We start from the raw sequence: 21,309 nt of genomic DNA, 5'->3' as shown, positions 1-21,309 counted from the left end.
ACCATTTGAAGGGAGAAAAAAAAAAGTTATTTAAGAGCACAAAAGCAATTTGCTCCTTAATGAAACAAGTCTTCGTTTTGATCTTCTGCTAAACTGGCATTTGGGTGCGCATTAATCAAAAGAATACAGTCCTGTGGAAAAGTGCCCTGTTTTTTATTACATTATTTGTCTCTCAAAAAGAAAGAATTAATTTGTAACATGAAATCAAATGCAGTTGAGGGATGTTTTCATCAGCTGGGATCACTACATATATAAAGTAGTGCAAACATGGTATTTTCAACAGTGCCTGGACATCTTTCTGAAGCTGAGTGCGAGATTATGGGACCATAACAGCATACAAGCTGCTGCACGTATGAATGGCTTCCATGCAGCATGCTTACCGCATTATCCAACACAAGAAACGGATCAGTTCCGAACGCAGCTGCGCTTGCAGCAGAACGGGCCTGACCTGACTCCTCACGTTCCAGCGCTTATCTACAAAAACATACAAATGACTTTAATGTGGTGTAAATCACACAAACTTGCCCTTTAATTTGATCCACATGTCACAAAAGAACAACCCAGAAAACAAACACTGCGGCAAAACTCAGAGATGATTTCCGAGCTGTCGTGCACCCTGGCAGCAGCAGAGAGGCTAGGGCTGTTTTTTTTGGGGGGGGGGGGGGGGGGGGTGCGGCCGAGAGGAGGGGTAGCTGCAGGAGGCACGAGCCCAGATGAGTGAGGCTGAGCAAGGCCAGTGGAAGTGACAGAGTCAGCCCTAACCTGGCTCTCCTCCTCTGGAGATGAGAAGGCTGATTACTCCTCCTCTCTCCAGAGTTGGGCGGCAGGAGGGGGGGGGGGTTGTGGGGGGGTGGCAACCACATGTCTGACAACATCATTGGAAAAAAAAGAGAGAGAGAGCGAGCACAGAGCCCCTCTGGGTCCTATAGCAGCTTACATTTACTGCTGAGGAAATTCAGGCTAAAAAGGAGGTGACACGCAGGCCTCTGCAATCATATCAACGAATACATTAAAGGGAAGAGGGAAAACAGGCCTGTGTCTTCTGAACCGCACCGTTGCCGTATCGACAGTACATGAGGCGTGGTGTGATAAGCGAAACAGACTGTCTGGCATAATATATGAAGTGATGAATGGATAGAATGCCCTGCCATTAAAAACGGACAGAGAGCTAATTACATTAAGAACAATTATGTTTGAGAACAGCAAGCACCTAAGCCACTACGACAAGCTGAAATGCATAACATCCTTTTCAAATATACATAAAGATTAAAAAAAATAAAAGGTACTGAGGACGGTGTCAAGAATATCGGTATGGGTTAAGTAAAACTCTAGGCTTTTGGCATTAAAATTATAAACATTTTATCAATTGTTCCCCTCGTTCTTCAGTCACTCAGATAAGTCTTTCAGAGCCTTTTGCTGGATTTTCTCTGACGTAGTATGGGACACGGTTACTTAGCCAGCAGATCTCACCGAGGTCCCGATAATCAGGGTCAACACTGCAGCCAATTTAAGCGGACATGTTGCCTCTGAGCAGCACCGTGGGAGAAGCGGGCAGTCAAGCAGAGAGGCAAATCTAACAGAACAGGGTTTCTTATCCACACTGCAAGACACGGCCTCTGTACTTAACGGGTGTAAGGCAGGTCGGAGCCAGAGTCATACTAGTAGCAGCTAGTATGAGGAGACCCAGGGTCCTCAGATTTACTGGAAATGGGGTTACACTCAAGTCTACAGGGGTTCATCAGCTTCAGAGCACAGGGGAGCGAGGGGGGACCTAATTCCATGTGCAACGGAAATTTGTCATTTGTCAGATGATATGAACACTGCATGACAGTAAGAAATGTCTGTCTGTTGTTCACTACAAGTGTTCCAAATGAAATGGATTAAATAAACAGCGTAATCTGGGAAAAAAACAATTTCACCAATTAAACACAAATGATAAACAATAAAAATTATCTTTTCAATTAGTTTTTTTTTCAGGACAACAATGAAAAAAAAAAAAGCTAAAAACTTGTTTTTATATATCCAGATTAAAGGGAATTAGGAGAAGTATATTTAAGATTCCAGCATCACTTCCCAAATAGGAAGCGATGCTGACAATGTCACAACAAAGGCTCAGAAAACGTATCTGTGGGGAGAAAAAGAAAGTAATTGGTGTGGTATGCCTCTTCATTCGGAGGGCTGTTATGATTAAACTTAGACACATATTTCAATTTCGCCGTCATATCGAGACGAACAAGAGAAGAGACAAGATCAAGAAATCCTAATTATAATTACAAAATTACATAGGGTACAAGAAGGGTGCCTGGTTTAATGGTAATAATTACACACACAAAGTACTAATAGGAAATATAGCATTCTGAGAGCACTGGCTTAAGACTCCCATGACCGTGCGTGTGTGCGCGTGTGTGTGCGCGTGTGTGTGTCAGGAGGTGTCCAGATTCCACTTAAGCATGGAGCACTCTGATTAATAGGGTTCGGTCTTGCACTACTGGCCCTTTAAAAGAGCCGCTCCGAATGGGAAAAAAATACCCATCGTGCACCCAGAGAAGCACACGTGCCCTTTTCCGGTCCCTCTTTATTACCCTGCCATGATCCTCTTAAGCAGACCTCTTCTCCAGCGCAACACCATATGGTTTCAGTTAAGCCCAATTTCTTTTTTTCTCTTCATTTAAACCACACGTTCCCTTCGCCAGAAGCATCGCACAGCCCTTCTGTTTGCAGATTTTTGCTCCTTTTTTGGCCTTGTCTTCTTTAAGGGCTCCTGCATACCCCCTGCGTCAATTAATTTAGTGCCACAACAGAAGCATATTTGGTGGCAGGGGGGTAACAGTGTTATAAGTAATTCTAGGATAATTTCCTCCAGATTTGGACATTAACCTTTTAAACAGACCTCAGAGGGCAACTGAAAAGGAGTTGAAGCCGTAGTAAACACAAGATATTCAAAGGGGATTTTCTTCTTCTAACCTGTTGGGACAAATGTGGCAGCTCAGGCTTGTAAGGAGTTCGTGAGACATACACACAGTACCTTCACGAGACATACACACAGCACCTTCACGAGACATACGCACAGCACCTTCACGAGACATACACACAGTCATTTTTCTGAGACATGCACACGGCCCCTTCATGAGATATACACATGTCCCCAGCACAAGACAGAAAAATCAGATGTCAGTAGCTAACAAACACGATGGTGGATTAGGAAGCCAAGAACAGCATTTGACATCCCCAGCTCAGGGATACCCAAAGCCTGTAATCTACACTGGGGATGGAATTGTTTGAAGTGGAATATATGTGTCAGGTGACTCGCCTGAGTCTCACCTGAGATTTCGGTTCCTGTCGGTGCTACTCCACTCTCTGCATTGCCACGCCCCCGAGCCCCTCCCGAGCCTGCATGGATACTAATTGCATGTTTGTCTTCGCTTCCCTGAAGAGCCGAACAAAAACATCAACATCACAAATTGCTCCATTCTGCCTGTGAGTTGGTACTCATGTATTAATGGATGTGCCATATTCCTCGTCAATGACACACTACAGAGGACAGGTTTACACACAGAGAGATGAGCAGGACTGCTCCCTGACACACACGCACACACAAGATGATGTACCTGCTCTCGTCTGCTAGAGCATAACTTCAGGTTAGCTAGCCTGCGGTCCGAGGCGGATTTTCATGATTTCCTCAGACACTTTTAGTTCTTCTTCTTTTTTTCTTTTTTTTTTTTTTGAGGCTGGCAATCAATTAATCAATAGCACATGCACTGAGGCCAAGGTAAAATGCTGCAGTTTAACTTTGTCAATTTAAAAGAGATCTGAGTGTACACTGTGGCATGCTCCTTGATATCTAATAACACAATCCTAGGAAATGTCAAAATATGAAAGAAAAAAATTATTTCAGCGCAGAAATGATAAGCTTGAATTAAAATGAATACCACAATTAGACAAAATCACATCACAACTGAGCTTTTTCCCCAAAATGTTTTAAATAAAACAAGGATTTTAAAAGGTGGAAATGACAGTGTGCGGTCTAAGAAGGTGTTGCTCGGTCTGTGTGAGCCTCAATAACACAAGCTCACCGCAGACATAACAAATGGCCCAACTAACCCTTAAGAGTCTCTACAAAGTCACCGTGCAGACTGCAGTCTCCAGAGCAATCTCTTTGGTCCTAATCTGTGAAAACACAGTTAAATCCACATCACAGCACATGGTGTACAGCAGATGATCTTCATGGCAACCCAGCCCCCAAAAAGGCCCTTGTTTAAGCCATCTGTGGATTACAGCACTGGGCATCATGGGACACAAGAGACAGGTGGATTTTTCAACGGAGGAGACCCTCCACGGTCATGTAATATCGGGAAACTCTGTTGTGGTTTAGTGCCTTCTATTGGGTGAATGAATATCCCTTATCCTCTGTTAGCATCACTCCAAAGCACAGTGACTATATATTATAGAGCTGTCAGGACAGTCCATTCCACAGAAGCCTCTTTCCTCTCATGTTTTTATCTTGTTCAGGCAATGCAGCAGTTATGATATTATGCTTGTGAAGTTTAAAGAAAAATGATCTAAAGACCTGAATCAACTGAAACTCTTAAAAAATCACTACCGGCCTCGGCAACGACTACAGGGATCCGAGCACAAGAGACCAAAATAAATATGAGCGAAGGTGAGAGGAGATTTCTTCCTTCCACCATAATTACTGCTGGCAATCTGGGCTGATTCTATAATTCCAGAATCCCGCCAGTTCACAAAGACACTATAATTGCCTTGTGCTGGCCTTTCACTTGCTGCAGTGTTCCATTAATTAATTTTTTTTCCCGGGATCTGTCTGGAAATACATTTCTGCTTTCTCATGAAACACAGCTCATAAGGATGTGTGGAATTTTCCAGGAAAACACGAAAATACATTGCAGGGAGCCGTGCGCTGTCTCCCTGCACTGCCAACTCCTTCCGCAGCCGTCTCACACGGGGCCCCAGGTATAGTCCCGGTATTTGGTGCTGAATACACATCACACGTGCAAGAACTCTAGAATTCTGTGGTAGCAGGAGCAAAGCACAGCCAATCACAGCTCAGTCATGTGCCACTGTGACATTATCCCGAACTGCTCTAAATATCAAACACAACAAACCTCTCTACACTTACTTTTCGAGTAGCTTACCTTTACAGTGAAACGTTACAAGAGTATTCAGCAGCAGTGATATTGGAGGATGTTTTGAAGATGTACCTGTTGGTACATAATGCGGCAGGGCTAAAATGGATTTACATTTTGATGCTTCAATTAAGAAAAAGGAATGGGATAAAAGCAGACACTTCAGGAAGTGGCATTCCCAAATATTCCCAGATATTCATACACGTCATGTCCAGGACACATCTACAAGGACAACACTTATTAGAACAGCGGCAGAAGAAGAAAAAAAAATCCCTCCCTTTTGAAACACACTTTGAAATAGCAGCAAATTACACAGCAAATGATTACGAAAAACAGACAGACATTCACATTAAATAAGACAATTCACGGAGATTCTCTGAAATCCCTCCAGAGCTGGAGGCTTAAAGATTTACTCAGAGCTTCTCTTTGTCTTCATTTACTGAGGAGTGGAAAAAAAATTAGGAAAGCACATTCTCCTGTTTGTTTATGAGTTCTGATTCAGCTCTAGTTAGTCCATCTGAAACATTTGGATTTCACACAGTATACACACAGAGAGAAACACACACACCCACGCCGAGTTTTTGGAGCTTTAGACGGATTGTGGAAAGCAGGCTGAGAAAAGCACCTCATTAGGAAAATCTGTATTTTCTTCTATTCCACTTTCACAGGGGTCCCTTTCTTTTCATTGTTTGTCATTGTTATATGGATCTATAACATATAAATATCTGGAAATGAAAGTGAATGTAATGGCGAAAACAAACCAAAACAGTGAGATGGAAGGACAGAAAGCTAAAATGGCATCATCTCTAAACGTAATGAAACAGCATCCTTTAATTTTTCCCCAGTAATTATAATAAAGACGAAAAAACATAATAAGCGCCTCCCAGCCCCCACCTGCTAACAGTAATTATAATAGACTCAACAATAAATGGTAAAGCAGCACAGAGCTGCATCTTAGGAATTCTCAGGGGTCTGTGGATTAGCTCGAAAAGCCTGAATGATTAAAATACACTAATTAAAATTTTGTGTTCCTTGGTAACTCGTCTTCCAGGGGCTCTCACACGGGTAAAATGGGAATAAATGTGACAAAAGTAAATATGCTTCAGAAACTTTCCTCATTCTAAGAAAAGGTAAAGTCGAAGGTTTATCATATTTGTTTCATTCACTCTTTGTCATCATGTGACTGGAATTAAACATTTTGTTTGATTCTTCCCTGCAAAGCAGTACAAAAAGATTCAGCAGCTGGTGGAAACAAGGCCACGTCGTTATGACGATGTCAGTGTGGATCAGGATGGAGCTTCAAATGAAGCGAACAAAAACAGAGATGTCTGAACCCTGAGCACCAGATAGGAAGCCTGACTGCAGAATAATTACAAGGCGCCTTCGGAAACCCACGCAACAAGCCTGCGTCTTACAGCAGGGTGAACCGAAAGATGCTCAAAATCGTTTGTGAAGAGAACCGCATTAGCCTTTCGCAACAGTCTTATGTGGGGGCTTTACGTTTCAAAAACACTCCTCTCGAAATATGAGCAAAGCTTGCATGGAATGTAGTAGACACGATCTTTTACAAACTTCTAAGAGGCTTGAGTTAAGTCCGGTCTTCTTAGCAATATGCCAAAGACCGTCCCAGGTTTAGCACGGGAAGAGGTCAGAAAACATGGCTGGTTCCCTTAGTACTTTTAGTTGTATTCAAAATGGCTTAGAGCAAAACACTTGTAATGTGTTACAGTAACAGCCAGCTCGAGCGTCCAGTCCAAAGCACCTACGTCACAGAGAAACACGCATCCCAGATAAACACGGAGCAGCTCCACGCAACTCCTGACAAGGATGGGGAGAATATCAGACACAAAAAACAACAACGTTTGATCAAAGGGGTGAGAGAGAGCATCCCTAAATACACTACAGCCACTTCATCTAAAGAGGCTGGTCGTCACCCATAGCTACGCTTCGGCTATCACCGGAGTAGTTATAGTGCAAATCTAATGTGTCACCAGTGTGGTGATGGGCACGCTTATAAAAAGGATGAGAGTTTTTGTTTTTTTGTTTTTTCTTTTCTTCAGCTGGGCCCCTGAGGCGCCCGTCTAAAGAGGCCGGGAGTCCTGCCCCATGCATTACACTGTCTCTATAAATGATGGTAATCTGTTGTTTTCTGTCAGCAGGGACAGGAGAGCAGGCCCCCACCCCCTCCCAGAATTCCCGCCGTCTCTTTGAGAAATAGATACAGCAAGCCAATCCCCTGGTAAAATCACAGAGAATCAAACAGAACGGAGATATCAAAGTAGCGAGAACACGCCGAGGTTACCGCGGACAGCTGCGCGAGACGCACTGGGACGTTTGGAGCGGAACAAAAAAAAAATCTTTTAGGATGATGAAACGCAGCTATAAATACACCGACAAATGTTTGAGGAGAAAGGGCTATTGGATGAATAACGGAACATCAGTTCAAATATCATAAGAGGTGAAAGAGCATGCCAGTTGGAGCCGAAAACAGGGAGAGATTCAACTGTTCCAGAAGATTCCCCGTCCTGCTAGTATTTGACTATATTCAAGCTGGTTTGTTTTCTTTTTCGTCTTCTTTCATGGGTTTTCCCTTGTTTTGAGGGCAGGGTTGTTCTCCATGTCACTGCGGAGCACCAAGCCGGTGAGTCAAGACCACGACAGGGATGTGTAGACCAATCACAGGCCCAGAGCTGCAGGCGAGGCCTGGCGTGAGGGCCTCTGTCTTCCCTGCCAAGGAGTCAAACTACTGTAGTGCATTAGGATGGCTGTAATCCCCACTCATATTACTGGGTTAGCTCAAAAGACTCAAAAAGCCTGCCTATAAATTTAATTACCTTTTCAGTAAACCACAGCTTAGGAGCCAATGACCGGCTATTTGCACTGCAAGCCAGTGATGGGAGGGGTGTAAAGGGACAGCATGGCCCAATGAGTAGGCAACGCAGACTGGTGAGCCAGACAGGAAGCTTGTGCCCTTTCAGTGCCTAACAACGGATGGGTTCAGGGCAGACCAAAGGACCAAACACCCCCACTGGTGACCTTGGAATCAGCCAATCACATCCTCGCCACTGAAATGCAGGTGGTGGATGAGGAGTAAAAAACATGAAAGAAGATTGAAGGGACACAAGAGGTGGACAGAAGGAGCCTCAGAGATGAACCCATATCAGATAGAGGAATACATTTTAAAAATCATGAGATTCTTGTGTATGAGAAAGAAAAGCTGGCAAAACGAAATAAGGTCAGAAGGGAGGAGTATGGAGGCACGTTTATCAGGCAGAATGCTCAGGTGTATTTATCGCACCAAAACTCTGCTTCCGCCGCTCTACAGGGGTGCCAAGATGTGGGCCCTCCCTTTGTTTAACAAAAAGTGAACATTACTTCTTGTTATAAAACTTCTGCCTCACTGCAATTTCACAAAAGAAAATGAACACTTTCAGGTTGCCCTGGTAACCTAATTGCATCAGTACATTGCACACAGGAGCCAAAGTAACTGAATTTTGATGAAAAGGCGGCGATAATTTACGGCATTGAGAAATTAGTTGCCGTGGCGACGCGTTAATTACATCTCAAATTAACAATGCAAGTGTAGTGAAATTAAATATAAATCATATTTTCTGCATAAATTACAGAGGTTGATTAGTGCGAGCACCAGGAGAGAGAGGTTGGGATTCCAAAGGCCTGTCACATCAACCCCCCAAACACCCCCATCTTCTCAGCTCCTCTTAAAGAGAGACACGCCGCCTTACACCTCACAACCACACACTATAGCACATGCTTGTGTGCAATGTGTTGTGTTGTGTGTGTGTGAGTGTGTGTGGGTGGGTGGGTGGGTGTGTGTGGGTTTATTTGGAGTCTGAGACAGTGAGAGATGGAGGGAGAGAGAGAGAGAGTGCAAAAGAGAGAGCAAGCAAAAGAGAGAGAGAGAGGGAGAGAGAAAGAGAGAGAGCAAGAGAGAGAGAGATAGAGAGAGAGCAAAAGAGAGAGGGGGGGAGAGAGAGGGAGGGAGGAAGAGAGAGAGGTAAAAATGGAAAGAATACAGAAAAGTGGGAACAGAGGAGTGGTTAGTGTTGGTCATTTTCCCTGATTTCATCCGCTCCTCTGTCTCAGAGGCTCTCCTGTGCTAGTTTCTCTGTTGGCCGTCTCAGCTGTTTGAACCAGTCAAAAACAAAGCATGTGCCAATGAATAAAGCAAGGCTGTCCAGTTCCCTCATAGGTTCTGTTTCAGATATTACGCCTGAACACCTGAATGTATGTATTAATCCCCTTCTGTTAGGTACAAGGTGACTGCCAGCATCAATATGTCTGAAACTCCACCCCATATCCATGGCAGGAAAATATCAATAACAATACCTGTGTTTGTTCAAGGCTTAAGAATATTAAGAATGCTGCTTCCCAAGGACAGAAACATCCAGAAACACATCAAACACACACACACACACACACACACACACACACACACACACAGGCATCCAGGCTAGCACACTTTAATAGTTATTTCCCAGAATTCATGGTTATGTGCAGCTATTACAAAACATTTAAACTTGTGATAAAGGTGTAGAGACTTGTTTTGGGAAATGTCATGTACAGTGGCATATCTAACCTCGGGGCGTTCAGAACAAGCCCAGGGAGCCGTGTCTGCTCGCGCGGTGGAGGTAGACGATTGACGAGGAGGGCAGCACAAACAGTGACAACAGGAACCAACTTGAGCCATCTAAATTATTCATCCTCCAGATGGATTCCATCCCTCTTGAATTTTAAACTCAGACAAACCTACTCACCGGTGGCTTTCAGTGGCATTCGCCGACATCATCCAAGCCGCAGATGGGCTCGTGCCGTCATGCCCAGACACAGCCGGGTAAAAAAACTAAACTAAAGCACTAATGATAGAGCGGAGTGTAGGGGTGGTCTTCCGAAGGCACCCTACCTAAGCACCTACCTTCTCCATCTCCTTCCCCACTGCTGATTCCCAGCTCCCACACTGTCCCCTTGATAATTCCTGTCTCCCAGGCCACCCCCCTTCTCCATCTAGTTAAGGCGAAGGCATGGTTGGAGGCTGACCTTGGCAGAAGGATTTGAACAATCAAACAGCCCAAGGGACAGCGACTATCTTACAGCTGCTAAAATGTGAGCAAAATCCAATAAGGTCCATGTGTCTCATCAGCAGGCCTTGGAAAGCACATTTTTCTGAAGTTACATTGAGTTTATTTAAAATATTCCTTCCACACTACTCTGTCACAAACTTTAAAAATATTTACTTAATGCAGCATAAAACACACTGAATGATATAGTAGTATGAATGATAAACTATAAGGAATTATAATGACAGCTTTCTTGTTTTGTGACTTGCTGGTTAGTCCCATTAAGAATGAGAAGCTGAGTATTCCTTCAGAACAGCACATCCAGTCTTTCCAAGTCTCATTCATACCCTACAGGGGCTTTTTTGCCCCTTCTAGAAGTGCTTGTGTGAGAGGCCTGACGGCACGCAGGTCGGCATGCTGATCGGCGTGCTGGTCGGAGCGACCGTGCTTTGAGAGCTGTGTTTTGGCCTGCCTGCCGAGTCGAGTCATGAACACGAAAGGAGTGAAAAATGCGACAAAACACATAATTGGAACCAGCCATAGCTTGGAGAACAGAATTATTTTTTTTCCCATTTTATGCAAAGCCCAGAAAAACACTGAGGTCTGGGAAGTCACAGCGCACATGGATTATCCGTGTGACACATGCACCCCTCTATGAACTCCGATAACCCAAGTGCAGCTCAAAGGCACGGGCAGATCTGGATCATTTCACATTAAGAATACCTGTTTGACAACAGCCTTGAGTGTGAATCACAAATAGGTGCAATACGATCCTACTTCACTTAGAACCATCCCCTCCAGCAAATGGTAATAAATAAATAAATAAATAAATATTGCTCAGGTGGTGGCGATTAGTATAGGTGAGATTATACAGACTAATGTGTTTTGAACGGTGAGGAATCTGTCTGAACTGCGCTGATCTGAGCCTGTTTCAGGCATACTGCACCTTTTCTTTGGCAATGCCATTTTGCAACACTTTTGAAACAGAAAACCACAGAAGGTAGGTGTTAACAATGTACTGTGGCAGGACTATAGTTTCATAGGAAACACCCATGAAAAATATTTTGCCTGACATTCTTGTGAAATATACATCCCCGTACACACCAAACCTCGCAGCTTAATGTACAAAACGCAGCGGCCTTCCACTGCAGCCTACAGAGTGCTGCGCTAACATCCGCTGCTTCGCTCCTGAGCTGTGCTACCGATGGATAACCTACATTACTGACATGACCAACCTCAACTGGCAGGGGTCCATTCACGCAAACTTACTTCCTGGCCTTGGACAAGGAGATGGAGATGACCTCAGTCTCCGGGGGCAACTCTTCCCCTGCACATATCCACTTATAAATGAGCCTGATGACTTTTAAAAGGACAAAGAATCATTAGGAGAATAAGTAGCCTTTCACATATTCTCTCTGCAACGCCCCCTGAAAGTAATTCCAATGCATTTACACAAAGGAGAATAGCTTTACTGGGAGAGGCAGTGGTTTAATGGTCCAATACGCTCTTGGCCCAACTACAATTATCCTCCTATGATGGTGCAAAAAAAAAAAAAAAAAAAAAAAAAAAAACCAGGAGGAGGGGGGAGGGGTCACATGCTTTAAGGGAAAAGTGAGTTCAGCCGAATGTCAGAGTACACAGAAACATTTGGTTTTTATGAGTAAATAAATCATTTAAATGAAAAAGAAAGATTAACACAACGGTTATTACTCTTTGCACAAACAAACTGCAGTTGATCAAGGAAAAAAGAAAGCATTAGACATGTTTAGTGCAAGATGGAGAGTACAGTCTATAAATCTCGTGCAGAAATTTACCAAGCGAATTCTCAAAAGAGCCTTCCATGCTATTAGAAGAAAAGAGTAAAGAAAACAGTTGGTGCTGATTTTAAAAATGTGCTTGACTAAGACATGATCTTGAGTGGAAGCCAGTGGGTGAACATCTCCGCACAGTGCTGACTGCATCCTCCCCTCCACACCTCTGTACACGCGCTCTTCATGCAGCACAGAGAAGTGGCTCCCAGCATTTGTAGAACATTTCATGGCCTGGAGCGCTTCTCTCCAAAGCTTAGCCCTCTCTGGGACGAGAGCAGCGCAGAGGTGAGCCCAGTAGCGGAGATTGGGGTTTGAATCTTATGCGTGCCATGTGGCAGTATACACGGTGGAAAGCGGAGATTCTCTGTCCCGCCAAGCCACATGGCCATGTCAGTCAATACTGTCACCAGCTTTCCCACTGAGAAGCAGAGGTAGGACATAATATCCTTCCAAATGCTACATGTAAGGATGCACTCTGCCATTAAAAAAGTGCCGATTATGTTACCCTGATGACTGAAGTTGCAATAAACTTTTTCTAGGACTTGCAAAAGATGTGTGTATATTAAAAAAAGCAAGAACGTCCTGAGAATAATGCAGACTCCCCAAGGGGGACGCAAAGGAGAACAGCTTTTGTATGGGGGGGCTGCCCTGCATTCCTGTAGATGTCACAGCCATGTTTGTTTAATTTAAAATACATTTGAAGGCCTCTCAAGCATTGTGTTTGTTCTTCTTAAAGTGACGGTGCTTTAAAAGCTCACTTCAAAAAATACCAACTAAATATACAATCCGTCGGGGGCAGAGGGTTTGCTGTGCAGTTTAGACCCGTGTAGTACACTGTTTGGAGATCTAGTCATCTGCTATTCTAAAGTTTGAGCTTCTCGTGTATTAATGTTCTTTATGGCACTATAAATACCGTAAGAAAGCAGAATGTTCAAACCTGGGTGTGTTAAGCGCAGACTGATTACGTCCTGGTTTCAAATACAGATAATAAAAAATGAGACAGAGGAACAGTTAGTTAAAAATAAACGAGTGCAAGTTGAACAACGTATCATTGGGTCGTGCTGCGAAGTACGATGAAATCCTTTATAAAAAGCAAACGGCAGAGAAAAGTCAACACCCGTGCTAGCAGGTCCGGCTTTGGCCAACGTAGACCCCTTTGGTCCAGGGGAAGTGGTTCAATCATGCGCAGTGTGCTGAAAACACTTCCAGTCTGCGCTAAAGGCCTCACAGTGGGCTGGAAATTGGTTAAAATTGAGACCTGTGCTTTTATTGTTGACAGGTAGAAATTTGAAACAGCCACAGAGAGCCGATAATGGCAGCAGAGGAGTGGGGAAGGGCCTCTCCAAACCAACACTCCCATTAGGGCCCTACTGGAAAGTGAAATATTTGATCACGAGAGGAAAATTGAACAAAAATGAACTGAAACGAGATATAGTTGACTTACTTCGCTTCTGGCTCCCGGACGTGGATGTCACTCAGACTTAATAAACATTAGAATTTCCATTTTATCACAGAAAATAGAGTGTGAGAAATAAAATCGGCCAGTTTCGCCCTAATGGACAAAGTAATGGAGAGGTGAAGCTGACACAAACCATTCTGTCCATCGTAATACCATCAGAATGAAAGCACATTGACTGCAGGAGTTTTCCAGGGAATCAATTCAAACTGAATAGTGGCCTTTTTCTGAAGGTTTTTATTTCATAACGGCTCCAACAAATACAGCACTCTGGATTTTGGGCAACAGGGTGTCACTCGGGGTGATGGCAATACAGCCATTTATCCAATAGCATCTGGCCTTGCGGTCAACGTGCAGATCAGGAAGGGCTCCACGCTCGCTTTCACTCGGCCGCTGCGCTTTGACACATTACAGCAGCGCCACTTCTAGTCTACAGTGTTGCGTAAGAGGTCGGGTCATATCGGATAACCTCTGGGGCCAGAAAACTCAACACCAAGAGGATCCAGCAAGGATCAACGCTCAGACACACAACACACACACACACACACACACACACACACACACACACACACACACACACACACACACACACACACACACACAATCTGCAGTATCATCATCATCATAAAGAGGTCGGAAGAGACTTGCAGCCAAATCAAGTCCAGCCAATCACATTCGAACACGATGTGCCATGTTGAGACAGTAAGGGTGTGGCACCAGTCAAAAGAAACCACACTACTTCAAATGCCGTAGGCTACAGACTGCTAAAACAGACCATGAACATATATCAGTAAAACCTCACGTCATACAGGGATTCCATTTTCAAAGACACAGCAGGAGCAGCTGTTCCGAGGCATCAAAAAATTCACGTATACAAACGTTCCGTGCAAAGTTACTCCGCTAATCAGGACTTTTACTTTGTTTTTTCAAGCCCAGAAAGCAACAGACAAACACTGCGAGATGCAAAACCAGGCCTGCTTTGTTTTTGACAATAATTACAGAAAGAGAAGAGGAGGAGAAGGCCTGACGTTTGGGTCCCCAGTGCTCTGATGCGCTATTCATTATTCTGAGGAAGACAGATGTTAAATTGTGTATGCCCATCAGCACTAAGACTTTCTGAAGATTTATCATTCATGTAAATCATGAATAAAATATTTCCTTGCCGAGAGAAAACGTTACATCTGTTTGGTGCATCACAGATACTGTGATGCAAGAAAATCAGCATGAGTGAACTTCAGTGACCATATAAACAAATACTAACTAACTAAGCAGACAAAGTTTAGCAGGCAAACTAACTTTGGTCTGTCTTTATTCAGAGCATGAAATTAGATTATGCTGATGCTATATAGACATTACTGTGAATTAATTTGCACAAGTATTTAGTTATGTACTAAATAATGGACATATTCAACTTGTGAGCACTGGAGTACAATTTTTCAGTTAAACCTCTGTGTGAAAACAGAAAGCAATGCTAATCACACTAGCCCTTCGCACCTCACAGTACCAACAGAGATGATGTTCTCGGAAAACCACTCTCCCCTCACGTAACACCATCTACCCAGTAAAATGTGCATGAGTTGCTCTGCCTTCTCCCGGACCCATAAATAAATAAGTAAACAGACACAGGCCCAAAGAGTCATCTGTGAGGAGAGATGGCGGGAGAGAGCGAGATGGCGGCAAAGAGAGGGGGGAAAAAGAAGGAAAGAGACAAAGAAAGAGAAAGGAAGGAAAGCGAGAGGGAGCGAGAGAGGCATCGTGATTGGTGGAACCGGGAGGAGGTCAGAACACAAGCACAGGGACATGGGTCTTTCACTTTGCCCCTGGCCACCATCACGGCAGCCTGGCCCTGCAACAGACAGCCAGGCTCACACAGCAGATGGAATTAATGATGCGCAACAAAAGAGATCATTTCACTGTGGTCCTGAGAAAGCCACAAAGAGCACGGGGACGTTTGAGTGATAGGGCCAGCCAGTCGCCAGGGGTTAGACATGGGCACGGCTTCTCGAGGTGCCGCCCTGAATAGAGGCTCCCTGGTCCTTCCTCGCTGCTTTCATGTGCCTCACACAATCAGCCCGCCACTTTTTAAAAGGGGTGGAAAAAAATCAAACGTGGGGACCCGAGACTGCCGAGACCGCCTTTTCTGCTTTGTTTCATCCTTTTCCATGAGGCCTGTCAGCAGGGAGTTTACTGAAAACACACTGTAGGTGCTCCTGGGGAAACTACAGTTAGTCAATCAAATAAGAATATAAAGAGATGCAACGGAAGGTGGGAACACATACACATTACTATCGCCATGACTACTGACTAGGAGAAATAATAACAATAATAATAATAATTTTAAAAATAATATATGTTGCGTTTTTCTGTCATACAGGGTGAGATTTGAAAATCATCTGAAAAAGTTTTCAAACTTCCTTTCTTCACATTGTAAAGTGAATGGCAAACAGTCTTCTTGACAATGTTGCGTAATGCAAAGAAGTGAAGGAGAAATAAGGCCATAAATATTCCATAAATTATTCACCACAGTATGCATTAGGATTAGAACATTAGGTGTGGCAGACCACGGCTGGAGTAAGTCAGTTTACTGACAACTTCCTAAAATAACACAAACTCAGGTTATCAGCAACTAAAAAAGGGAAGAAGAGAAACAGTCTGCTTCATGTCGCGTCTCGTAGGAACGGCAGAGAACACTCAAAGGCTGTCTCAACTTCCCCACTTTTCACTGGAACAACTTCATATTGCCCTCTGACAAGCGCAGCCCAGCATTAACGAGGGAGATGTGTGTGCCCTTGGATTCAGGAGAAGAGGATTAAATCTGAAAGACCTCTCCTGAGCTGGTGTCTTAAGAAAACCGTGCACCTCAGCCTCTCTCTCTCTCTGTCTCTCCGAGCGTAACAAACCCGCCTGAAAGTGCGGTGTGTAAGCCTCCCCCACCATCTGGAAACGGCGTCTTAGGGTAGGTGGGAGCGCGGAGCTCAGGGGCCTCGGGACAGCTGGGGGGGATTTATGCAGGATGTGGTGTGTTCACGGCCTCGGTCCTGAGCAGCTCCCTTCCCGCCGTTGCTATCGGCGGCGAAGGTGCAGCGCGGTGCTGACACTGTCAGCGCAGAGGGCCTGTATTAGAGGCAGGTTAGCACTGATAACACTATCAGCCGGCTCCCCCTAGGCCCACCATGCTGGGCCTAACCCTCAAATAAAGCATGAGTGCCTTGACTCCCTGCCATGTTAACTCTGATTACAATGACCTTCACTATATCAGGTAGCCTTATTACACCACGTAAAAAAAAAACAACAACAAAAAAAAAAAACAGGCATTCCTCAGGGTTTGGACTTTCAGAAGGGGGAGAGAATGGGAAGTTGAGGCTTTTTGGCCTGGGGAAGACAAGCCTTGGCTGAGAGTGCATGTCTTGACCACAACCATGCTCTCCCAAGGTCATGATAGAGCCAAGACCCTCCCATGTGAGCCTTTGCTACCACCAATGCTCCCTTTCTTCGATCCGGGTCAAACTAACCCTTTTGTTGGAGGAGAGACAGGCAGCGCTGGCGGTCTGCAGTCAGCAGCCTGGGCCGACGGATGTCGGGAGGTGCTCTGGGAGTAGGTGGAGGAATCGGAGGAGGTAGAGGCTGGAATGGGCCTCACCAAGAGCTGGGGGACTCCCGCTGCCACTTAGCATGCGCCATGCTTGTTAACCTCAATTTTCTGCCCATTCCCAGCGACAGGCCTGCCTTCCTCCAGCGCAGGGTGGACACGTCCTCTGTGCGGCAGGAGCCTCTCAAGCCTTGACCACTGCTGCACAGCAGGACAACGGGGTGACGGGGGGGGGATAAAGCCCCGCAAAATCTCCATGCACATCCCCCCAACGCCTGCTGCTCTCTCAGTCTCTCTCCTGCTCTCCAGCCAGGTGCCGCCATGGCAGCCGTTACCCACGGAGACCTGCCTCTCCTCATTCACTTAGCAGAGCTAACAGCGAGCGGAGCAGGATGGCTGGACCGGTGGGGTAGCAGGGGGTCTATTCAGTAGGCAGCAGGGGGCGGGGACGAGGAGGGGGGTAGGTGGCAGGGGGTTAGCATGTTTATTTTGTGCTGAGAGGCGAGTTGAGCTCACTAAATCAGCTTGTTTTGGATTAGAGACAATCGGTCATGTGTAAGCAATGCTTTACTGGGAGACTCCTCAGTAACAGTATTAACATAAAGCACCTGTAGGCGGTGAAGACCCTGTCAAATGAACAAAATGTCCCATAAGAGGAAACGACCCAATATCGAAATAACATTTTTATTTAAAAATCTCCATGTCATTTTCATCATTTCAAAATAATTCAACTCCATAAATATCAGTCCACATTAACTCGTTTTTTGTTTTGTTTTTTAAACCTCTGCACACAAGGGCAGTCCACAGCACATGTTTCCAGAGCAAATACAAGCTGCCGTTTCACTGCAGACTTCTAAAGAGGCGCTGCGCTGTCCGTCTCGTTCAGGAGACTAATGCAAAGACAGAAGCAGCCCTGCCGACACCTGCCGAGCGCAGCGGACTCCTGGGTGTTCAGCCCTTAATTAATCCAGGCCTCTGGGTATCATGATGTGGCTGGGCTGCTCCTCCGCACGTGTGACTCAATTAAGCTCTGCTGTGAACCGGAGGTGCGACTTCAATATTGCCCGGGTCCTCCGCTATTGTGCACGCACCCGGTCGGATTTTGCATTGTGTGAAAAAGCGGCACGGTCATCGGTACACTCATATCTTCATCTGCTTCACTGGTATTGTGCTACTGTGGTAACGTATTAAATGGAATATTTTCTCAGTACCAAAAACGCTTTGTTATGATGATGGAAGCAAAACTTACCTTGGGACTTATAGACAGTGTTCAGAAAAATATCAAAACCAAATACAGACTACAAAAAAGAATTTTCAAGATTGCTATCTTCTCTCAATACTAATTGTATTATTTAATTATTTTTTAAAAAATTATTATTACATTTCATTATCAATTTAATTGATATTCATTTGGCAATACAGACTCCTAAATGTCTTGCGCATAGGAACCGTATGTTGATGAGAGACGTGTAGCAGGATTGGGGTGTGTGGCAGGACTCACCGTTCAGGTGGGATCTCGTTCTTCACTCTTTCTCAGTTGCCGCTGTGTGGACGCATCTCTGAATGTCGATCCCCTAGACAAACATCACACACAACAGAACCTTCACACACTTGTTGTTACACTTGATTTTTTTCAGTTTTCAATTGAGTACCATATAAACAAATCAGTATTCAGTCCATGTGAGCATTTACACATTCTACATTACTTCTGTCAGTGGCCTGTTTTTAAAGGATTTTACAAAGCCTCGTGTTTCACGGCCAAAACAACTGCTTTCATTTCATTGTAAAATCCGCCAAAAGCCCAATTAGATATTTAGAGAGAAAAATACGACTTTCAATTTGGCAAAACAAACCACTCAGTAAGTTAATAAAATACATTATCGTCCATCTTGTGCTCTTATTAGATTGTGCATTTCTGCATGCTACCCTTTCAAAGGAAAATAGAGGCTTCTGGCTTTATAAAAAAAAGACATGGGAGAACATTTAGAGTCTGGAAACACAGACAAAGGCAGTCAGACTGATATGAAGGAGTACGCGGCCTTCCAGAGCCTGTCACGGCAAAACAGTTTCTCTTTTTTCGTGAGCAGGAATGCTTCTTTCTATGTGTGAAATACCTTACTGAACATCTTACAAAGCTCTTCATTGGTGAATTGAAGTGTTCCCTGAGAAAAAAAAAACAAGAACATTACTGGAGTCTTTTCTTTGAGACTAGCAAGCTGTTGTTCCCAGGGAATCCATTTGCCATGTACCACGCAAAGGCCAGAAACTCCTGGCCATGTTATCTGTCAGAGGGAAGAGAAACAGGGACCCCTCATTCACCACTCACAGTCATTACACTGTCAGGAAAACACCAGCCCAGCCTCCCTCACACACATATCCCCACACACTACCACACTGAGAGCTATAGGCTCATTTGCAAATAATTTCCCGAAGTCACTGGAAAACCAAAAACAACGAAATGAAAGGGCCAACGAATGACGTTACACTGCCACTTTATACCAGTTAAATAAACTAAAATCATAATAAATAAAAGTAATTATTATAGTTGCTAATTACAATGCTAATTGGATTGCTAATTAAGTCACTATAATGTATGCAGCACATACAAGTTCTGCTGTGCTACAGTTCGTACAGGAGGGGTAAGAAAAAAAGTCAAAGTCTAAGAGTCGGGAATCCACTCACATGGTTTCAAAATACATTTTTGGCAATATCGTTACCTGATGTAATTATATTCATATCTCAAGGCAGTAGGATTTGCTTCTAGTTTTATTTTTTGGATGTAGTATTTCTTTTGAAATACATCCGACATTATTCACTATCCACTATATATATATATATATATATATATATATATATATATATATATATATATATATATATATATATATATATATATATATATATATGTTTTAATGGTCAAATATTTTAATTGTTTGACACTATATGAAATGGAACTGTGGGGCTTAGTGAAAACTGTTCTAAGTGGCAAAATGTGAATCGGGTTCGTTTTAGTCATTTTCATTTCTTCTCAGGCTGGAAGTACTTTCCATGGCCTTGGAGCACCTCTGACATCTATGGAATGTTTTATAGGAAACTGACCCTGATTGGAATGTAGATCCTGTCACATTTACAGAAAGTATGCAGGTGTCAGGATAGATTACAGTAACTTCAAACAGCTGCCTTGAAAACTGATGTAAGTATTCACATGTACACACACACACAATTTACACCCTCCCGTTCACACTAACTTTGTATGCACTCACATCCACTCCCACTCTTCTATACACCCTCAGCACATCCACACACACTCTTCTATACGCCCACATCCACACACACTCTTCTATACACCCTCAGCAGATCCACACACACTCTTCTATACGCCCACATCCATTCCCAGTCTTCTATACGCCCACATCCACACACACTCTTCTATATGCCCACATCCGCACACACTCTTCTATATGCCTACATACACACACACACACACACTCTTCTATACGCCCACATACACATACACTATTCTATACGCACACATACACACACACTCTTCTATATACCCAGAGTGGATGATGTCTCCATTTCTTTTGGTTAAAATGTAAAATATTTGTTATGTTTGTATGTTTTTATTTAGTTTTGGTATTTATAGTTTTTGTGGGAAAGAAATATTTGTCTATAAACTGTGATACAATGTCTCTCCAGAACTTTTAAACACAACATAAAGTGCAATATACTTTAGTGAGAGAACATCACCTAGAACGAATGTTGCTGAGCTGAATTCACCACAGCCAACCCCTCAAAAAGCCAAACAAACTAAAGCAGAACAGAGGAATGGACCACTCAGCGCTGTTTTAGTGACTGCACGCTCACTTCTAAAATAAAATTTAAAAAAAAACAAAAAAAAAAACAGATGATTGTGTAGAGTCAAGGGTTGATGTGTCAGAACATGAAATGTTTTTCACTGCATTTTTTAAGGATGATCTCAGAACTGCAAAAAAGAACACACCCAAAACTATTGAAGAAAAAACAACAACAACAATAACAATAACATGATCTGGTTTTGTTTTTTTGCTGAAAACCCTTTAAAAAAAAAGAACAGGAAGTGAGCTATGACAGAAACCTTCAAAGATAAGGCAGTCTGAAAACACAACCACACACACGCACACATGGGCAGTTTGTCAGAAGTCATGAAAAGATGAGTTATGGGTTACAGTAAGGGCATACATAACTGTTCATA

At 43.7% G+C, this 21,309-nt stretch overlaps 1 protein-coding gene across 3 annotated transcripts in view; it reads right to left on the bottom strand.

The window, feature by feature from the left end:
• casz1 (castor zinc finger 1) overlaps positions 1-21,309 on the bottom strand; it is a 155,258-nt gene that overhangs the window by 107,462 nt on the left and 26,487 nt on the right. For all 3 annotated transcript variants that reach the window (XM_035522419.2, XM_035522418.2, XM_035522415.2), the window contains one exon: positions 18,577-18,649. The gene's annotated coding sequence lies outside the window, so the exon portion shown is untranslated. The remainder of the gene's footprint in view (positions 1-18,576; positions 18,650-21,309) is intronic.

This window comes from Electrophorus electricus, chromosome 24 (assembly GCF_041902795.1).
Source record: "Electrophorus electricus isolate QZ-2024a chromosome 24, ASM4190279v1, whole genome shotgun sequence".
Classification (NCBI taxonomy): Eukaryota; Metazoa; Chordata; class Actinopteri; order Gymnotiformes; family Gymnotidae; genus Electrophorus; species Electrophorus electricus.
This window is presented reverse-complemented; position numbering and strand designations above follow the sequence as displayed.